This window comes from Falco rusticolus, chromosome Z (genome assembly GCF_015220075.1).
Source record: "Falco rusticolus isolate bFalRus1 chromosome Z, bFalRus1.pri, whole genome shotgun sequence".
Classification (NCBI taxonomy): domain Eukaryota; kingdom Metazoa; phylum Chordata; class Aves; order Falconiformes; family Falconidae; genus Falco; species Falco rusticolus.
The window spans coordinates 21,618,261-21,626,403 of record NC_051210.1 but is presented as its reverse complement, the minus strand read 5'-3'; positions in this window follow the sequence as shown (position 1 = coordinate 21,626,403).

The following is an 8,143-nucleotide window of genomic DNA, read 5'->3' as shown; positions in this document are numbered from 1 at the left end:
TTCTGAACATTTTATTGAAAAAAACTAATCAGCATGAAAAATTAAACTGCATTATTTTTCATCTTGAGAAACTCTTCAGAGGGTTGAGTTTTCACTGAGACTTTCGCTAGGGGATGTCTCCAGCAGCAAAAAAACCCAAATATTTTATTCACTAATTTAATTATTTATGCTGAATTTTTTTATATGTATATTAAAGTAAGTAAAATAATAATGAAAACAATTAACTAATAAAACTTAAATATAATATCATCAAAATATGAACTATAAATAAAAATATATATTAGTATTTATATAAATTTGATCTTTGTGTTATTTATTCATTGTCTTGGGGATAAGATGAATGTCCATTTTGCGTGAGAAAATCTCCCCTTTAGGTTCTGGGAAGCTCAAGATCCAATGGCCAGCAGAAGTCTCTTGCCTAACATCCAAGTCACACTTTGAAGAAGCCACACTGAGAGGCAGCCCTGGCCCTTGCACATAAAAAATGAGTTTAAGATATTATTCCTGGATTTTATAAAGTCTTGAGAGGGACTACATTTGGGAGTAAAAAATACTGACCAAGAGAAACCAGAACAAAGAGGAAGGTGCAGAAGTTTCAGCAACTGTATAAGGAGTCACGGGGAAGAATTTAGCATCCTCACTCACCTCCTCTGAAACATTTTCATACCTAGGTTTATAAAAACCAAGAATAATGCCTATTTTCATGCATTTGTGGCATTCATACTCTTTCACATCTTTTTTGTTTTTCCTCAAGACTTCGCTTAATCATTGGTCCTATTTCTAATAAGTTAATATCCTCTGTCCTGAAGTATATGAGTTAACTGCACTCCATGGTGTAAGAATTGGGCAGCCATTTATTCCTGTGGGCTTCCTAATACCTGTAATAGCTCCTGCAGAAACAGTGTTTCATGCTATTCTTTGGTGAAAACAACAGTACATGGAAATCCATTTTTCAACAATCATGGCTGTCTATTAAGTTGGACAACACCAGAGAAAATTAATCACAACTTTCCTTGATACACCACATGTGTGTTGTTTTATTTAAATTGTACATTATTATTTTTCATGAAACACCCTTTAATTAATGTAATTCTTACAATATATGCTGGGACATAATGTGCAGTTTTTCCCTATACACAGTTTCTTCTAAGTTTACATGGCACATTTCCTCAGCAGTTCTTCTCCAGGTTCTCCATCCCAGAGGTAAGTGGTGCTTCTTTTATAACAAAGAAGCTGAAGAAAAACTTCTCATGTAAGTATTGGAGATGTCCTCTAAACAGTAAAGCCCAGGTTTTGGTTGTTGGGATTTTTTCCTTTGTGGTTTTTCTTTTTTTCCTTAATGTGTCATCTCATGCTCCAGGGAACACCATGGCTCCCACACACTGCTGAACCACCCTTGCTGGAGGACAATAACCTAACCTCTAGTGTGCAGGTAGAAACAAGCAGCCAAGGACAGGTGGAGTGAAGAACTTCTTAAGCTTGTTTCACCGTCAAAGAAAACACATAATGTAATTACAAACTGTAGTACAGACAGGTTACCCTGTCTTTTCATTTCAGTGAGGAAAGCATGAGATGACGTGAAGCCATGACTTGAACCACTGAAAGAAACGTTGTGACAGCATAATCTGGACTATTTTCTATTTTAGTCTCTACGATGTTGATGGCAGTTTGGCCAACAACAATACACAGGAGAGATGGCAGACATATACTAGTATGATCATATGTTGTTTACTATAGTGCTTGCAGAGGTGTGCTCTTAGAAGCTGCAGCTTTTTCTCTGTGACCAGAGGTAGGGAATCACTTTGAATTACAACAGTGAGAAGCAGCATTAGTGACCAGCTGTGTTAAAGCAGATCGTGTTGGCAATTTATGGAGATTGAGAGGTTGTTGGAAAGACATCACTGGAGATTTGGGGATTGCTAATATGGAGATTTTAGTCATGTGTGTGGAGTCATTCTCAAAGGGGATTTCACATCATAGTTGTTCTACAGGTTGTCATAGTCAGATAATAATCAACCTCAAAGGAATTTAGTATGGTTTCAAAAGCAGTTTCTGATGATAAAAGACTTGACTTTGGAGTAGTTTAGTCAACTTCTTTCTACTTTGTCCCATGCTGTACATTCACTGCTCTTCAGGACATGCTGCAAAAGTCCTTCCTGCCTTTGCAAGTATTTAGGGAGCCTGCAAGTTTGTAAGAGAAAGAGCTGAAGGCTAGGGGTGACTTAGCTGATTTTTTATGATGTGCTATTGTCAGGCCTCCTTTAGGGCCCGATGAGAATATATTAACAAGAAAATGCTTAATAGGCAATTTAATGAATAAAGATTTTTTTTACTGGGAAATGCTACATTTTCTGATTGGGTATTCAATTTTAGAGGATTCCAAGAAGTCTAGGTAGGTACCAGAAAATGAAGTAAAATGAAATAAATAATTCCCATCAGTAAGACCTGAAGTTACAAAATGAGGGCAAGTCTGGACTGAAATGTTTAACATTGTTTAAAGAGCTCCATCACTAACTCTTCCCTTGACAGGCTTATTCTTTTAGCAAATATTTTTTTGAAATATTTCTTTCCATGTGGCAATACCATATGTTTCATATTGCATAGATTTCCATAAACAGAGCACATACACACGTTTTATAGACTATTGGTCTTTTTCCTGTTCTGAACAATGTTGATGAGAGTTTTTTCCCTGACTTTTATAGGAAATATTTTATTATCTTTTAACAGATTGAGCTATATCATGGGCTGTTGGGGAAATTTTATACTTTTCTAAGCTATTCCTCAGAGTGACTACAGAGAGACTAGGCAGTAAACTAATACAGTTTCTTGTCTGCAGAAGTGCATTCGTCAGTCAGCCCCCCAAAACACCCACCCCAGTAAATGAGCTCCACCCTGAGCTCTGCTACAGAGGCTGTGTGGTATCAGCCTGGACATCTCACCTCTCTGCGGGTCGTCCACATCCAGGCCTTGCTTGTCTTCTCTTCACACACTGAGGCCACCATTTTGAATGCTTCCATTTTTATCCTGAGACATATTAAGCAGCATGCAATTTTCTGAAAATTACAGCTTTTAAGGTATGCAGTTAAGCAACCAGAATCAGAGTCCCTGCTTAAGAAAAAAAAAACCAACAACAAACAAACCACAACCAAAAAAAAAACCCCAGGCTTAAGTACATCTCTGAGCAGTTATAATGCTATTGTCCGACATACTTAGCTAATTAGTAGTTGCATTTTGTTTGCAATAATGTTAATTTCCATTGCACAGAAAGAAGTCGAGGAAAGAGATCACATAAGCATGCCAGAATATTAAAGCCATACTTTGAGGTGCACCTATGCCACCCCTGCTGCTCTGCCCTCTGAGCTGCTGGCTGTTCCTCTCCAGGCTGGTGTCACCTTGCAGCCAGAACCAGCAGAAGTGCTCATGTTCTTGTGTGGTGAGCCGGGATCAGGAAACTGATACAGCTGTAAGACAGCCCAGCATGAACGGCCTCTGTGCATTCCAGATGGATCAGTTCCCTCAGCCGCTTTTAGTCTCTGCTTTAAAAATGCTGCTTCTGGCATATTGCAGGTTGGCACAACGGAGGGAATGGGCAACATTAGCTGTGCATGGGGATGGCTGTGATTTTGGCAGTACTGTCAGCTTACAGGTGCCTAAACCTGCAGCCTAAGATTTTCAATAAATGATGAGGCTTCATGACACAAGAGCTCCGTGAATTCTTTCTGCTTATAAATTAGACATGACTGAAAAATTCTGTATGCTACTGGTACAGAACTTATAAATAAACTAGGAATGGAAACATACAGGTAATACAGACTTAGCAATAATTTACCAATGTTGTATTTTTCTCCTTTCTATATAATATCTGTCTCTGCGCATAACACTAGGTCATTCAGTAAAGTCCCTCTTTAATAAAGTAATCTCTTCTTAGTTCTACAGGATGGCCTTGTCTTATCAGTCATTTTAATGAGGGCAACAGTACAGAATCAAGATCACTTATTGATGCAGCATTTTCTTTGTTAAGGTTATCCCAGGTAATGCAGAGGTGAGCAATCAATATACCTGTTTGAAAGAGCAAATTTTCAAGGTGTATCATGTATATTTCTAATTATTTGCAAATGTCATCATGGTACGGAAGCATCTTCAAAAAGGGAAAACTGACTCATCTTGTCATATTCTGGAAGGATTGTGTGTGGGTTTTAGAATAGTAAGAAGAAAGTTAACATTTGTATTCCTTTAAGTCCTCTTTCTCCACACTGACCTTCTAGCTGATTATTATTGCAGGATTATTCCCTGGGGAACATTTTTACAAATGCTTTCTTTCCTGTGACCTGTCCATAGATCAGGAAAGTTCAATTGTACTTAAGGAAAAGGGAAATAAGCAGAATTTTCCATCACAACACAATCCCAAACCACCCTTTTAAGGCTGTATCTTTCCTGGTGATGCACACCACAGAACCCCCAAGCCAGATTCATTCCTCTAGCAAGTGGTAGCCACTGGGAAAAAGAAAAAAGCAGTTAGGAAAGCTTATGTCAACCATTTGAACAGCATTTGCCTCCAGCAGATATCACTAAAACAGAAGGCAAAATAGTGCCAGCTCTCACAACTGAATGTTAACCACCGTTCCCAAGGGGTCAAGTGTTGAAATGGCCAGAGAGATGTCAAAGCTAGTAGAGCTAAAGCAATACAGTCCACTGGGCTGTGAACAGCCTCCACCATCTAATCAAATCCCTATTTGGTGTTGATTCAGCTGCCTCTGAATCCTCGATTTGTTTTCCCTTGGTGAGGTCTCAGTTTTAGGACATGGCCAAGAGCAGTGCTTTGCTTACGTGTGATTTTTAAGTGTCGGCTACTGATTGTATTGTACTTGCAGAGATCTGAACTCTCTGAAAAGATCTTGAGTGAAATTTTGCATCTTTTCTCCTCTTGCCATGCACCCATAATGTTACAGAGAAAAAAAAATAATCCTGTTGCTTGTCATGGTTGGTAAAATAAACATGTTTTTCAATCCGTTAGTGATATAGTGCTTTCAACAGTGGAATGAATAATACCAGGTGTTCCGTGGGATAGAGACACTGTGCTCACATTTTGTTTTGTAGGAAACCGTGGAAGAAAGCCATGTTTGCATTCTATAGCTGGAAACAAAGAAGTGAATATTCTTGAAGTGGCTGCCTTCAGTGTGAAATGTGGAATGAGGGAGGTTTTGTTTACTGTGAGGAATGTCACTACCAAGTTTCTTAATCCTTTGTCAACACCAAGCTAATTCAGCTTTCATAAAGACAGGGTAGGGCAATGAGTAAATGGATCAGTTACATTCTTCTACTATCACACTCTACTAACATTAGAGTTTGCAGGTTGCTCTGCTTAAAGGGCTGTCTCAGATTTATGTTTCATGGGGATTTTTTTTGGCTAAATCTTTGGCAGACTGTGCTTTAAGAATATAAGGAAGTAACAGAAGATGTCTGTGAAACAAATATGACGCATTTCACAATGATCTCAGCTATGCAGTAATAGTAATTAAAAGCTACAATACCACAATGGTCAGTACAATTAATGCCATTAAAGCAATTAGGCCCAGCAGCTGTAGGGTCAAATAAAGACAGCTTTGTAATGGCAATATGGCAGAAGAAAATTACTGACATTTCCACCTAAATTGTATCCCCTGAATTATGGTCTTAATACTAAATAAATAAAGTTACAATAATTCAGAGACTGATTACTGATTAAATTAGCGCAACTACTTGCTCCGCAGTCGGCTAGGGTTAGTGTTTTAAATGTAATTAATAGCCTTTACTCACTCTATCTGGTTATACATGGTGTTTCTCATTTACATTCCTTTGCAATATGCTGACAGCACTAAACGTCTGAGAAGAAAGATCTCACCCACTGGAGGAAAATGGTTCTTCATGTTATAGTGTTTATAATGGACATGGTTGCTGCACTATTCTAATAATAATGACCAGAAAAGGAATGTGGGAGAGAGAGGCTCTATGCTGTTTTCTTTTCAGTTTTGTGTTCCAAGCCTTTCCTGGAGTCAACGTGAAATGTAATTGCTCTTTTGACCTCTACCTTCTCTCTCCCCAGGTCTGAGGAAGAGCTACACTGGTTGATTATTGCAGGAATGAAAGGCACTCTGACCTTGTCAACCGAACGCCTTGCTGCTTTCAATGTTGCCCATTATGCTGAAGGCAGGCAACTCCTGGAGAGAGGCTGAAATCTACAGGAGAGCTGCTTGCTGGGCAGCCTGCCAGCGAGGGCTTCAGCAGCAGCACGGCAGACACCACCAGGCAGCGAAGGAAGCCAGCTGGGGGAGGGAGAGCGGGGGACTATATCAAAACATTGTTAGCACAGGGTATAAAGAGTTCTCAGATGCTGATCACAGATTGCTTCTTCATTAATATGACTTTACATCATCCCCCTGAAAAGCAAAATAGCAGAGACACAAAAGAGAAAGAAGAGTGCACTGATCTTTTTTTTTTTTTTTTTTTGCAGTGGAATGTGGCGGTCGTTACATTTAAAAAATAAAACAAAAAATGCCACCCAGACCCACAGTTTTCACAAGAATAGAGAGATTGTTTCTGTATAAGGATCCATTGAAAATACTCCTCCAAGGAAAACGGGTCAAATACTCAGTTGCTATAATTGTGCTAAATTGGAAAACATTCACCGTAAAATCTTCCTTAGAATATTTTTGGAGCTGTAAGAGGCTGGAAAACATACCACCTGGCAAACATTCTCTCTCTTTTCATGTGTGTGTGTGTTTTATAAATACATTTCAGAAAACCAAAACCTCAGAATTCACAGTCATAAGAAGACATTATTTGAAAATATTTCCTATTACTCTGACTGTAACTTTCTTTGCTCGGAGCCAGCCATGGATGACTGGCTGAATGAGGCTTCTAATTTGACCTGAGGATAACATGGAGACTCAGGCAAAGCTGGCAAAGGACAATGATAGTGAGAAGCTGGTCCATGTTAGATTAAGCTATTCAAAAAGAGTTCCAAATAACATGGGCATCTCATGCAGAAAGAGAGCCTGTCCCAGTGCAGTCACCAGTGTTTCAATGTCATTATGGTTTGAAGGCTCCCTAGTCATTCACATGAAATGAATCAATGCCCTTTATTTCATTTCTTTTTCTTGGTCACGTATCCCTATCACAAAGAAACACTACCAAAACGTGGACAAGAAACACTCATGTTGTTTCCTCAAGCTGAAGCAAGGACTGGATAATTACTAGATTACTTTTACACTCATGGAAGCTAATGCTGCTTGCCAGTGGTAGAAAAATGGAGTTAGGAAGACAAACATACTGCCTATATTGTGTCACATTTTGCCCCAGCCCTGTTAGATCCTCGCATGTCCTGCCAGGGGTGATGGCTGTTCCTTGTGGCAGCACTGCATTGCGTCTTGCTGTTCCCCTTCCCCTGGTCTGGCGGGGAAGGCACGCACTGCGTCTTCACAGGCACTTTCTACCTTGAGAGGATTGCTGAATCAGGTCACTGCTGCTCAGAAAAAGAAGCCCTGCCCCACGTTAGTGCTGTACTGCTGCCCAAGAAGCTCAGGGCAAGAAAACTGAAGAAACTCATACTAGGTCATGTCCAGAATTGAGCACGTTCCCCTCATCAGGGCAGGGTGTTTGGACCAGCAATGGAGAATCTATCAAAAATCTTTATGTACATTAAAAATAGTTGATGACCTTTACTGTTAAAAGGAATACCTCCCATCAAGATCGTACTGAGATGGTCTGACTTTGTCTAAGTTTATCACCAAGTAATTCCATGCAGTTATGTCTGTGATGGAGGTCCATATCATCAAATTTGTGATCCCTTGTAAGGAATTTGAAACTATGAACAATGCTCCCATTTAAGCTCTCTGTGACAAACAAAATTCACTGCACACCCCAAATCTTTCACAGGGAGGCTTATTTTCCAGTCTTCAAATTTCTCTTCTGGTTCTTTTTGCATTTCCTCCAGAATATCAACATCCTTCTTGAACACAGTGCTCCCGTACAAAACATCCTACTGAAAGAAAAAGATAAAAAAAGGTGAGATTTCATCTCCTGAATCTTATTTGAGAGCCATGCAGCTTTGTTATTCAGCTGACTATTCCCCATAAGCCTCAGCTCATTTTCAGAGCTGCTGAAG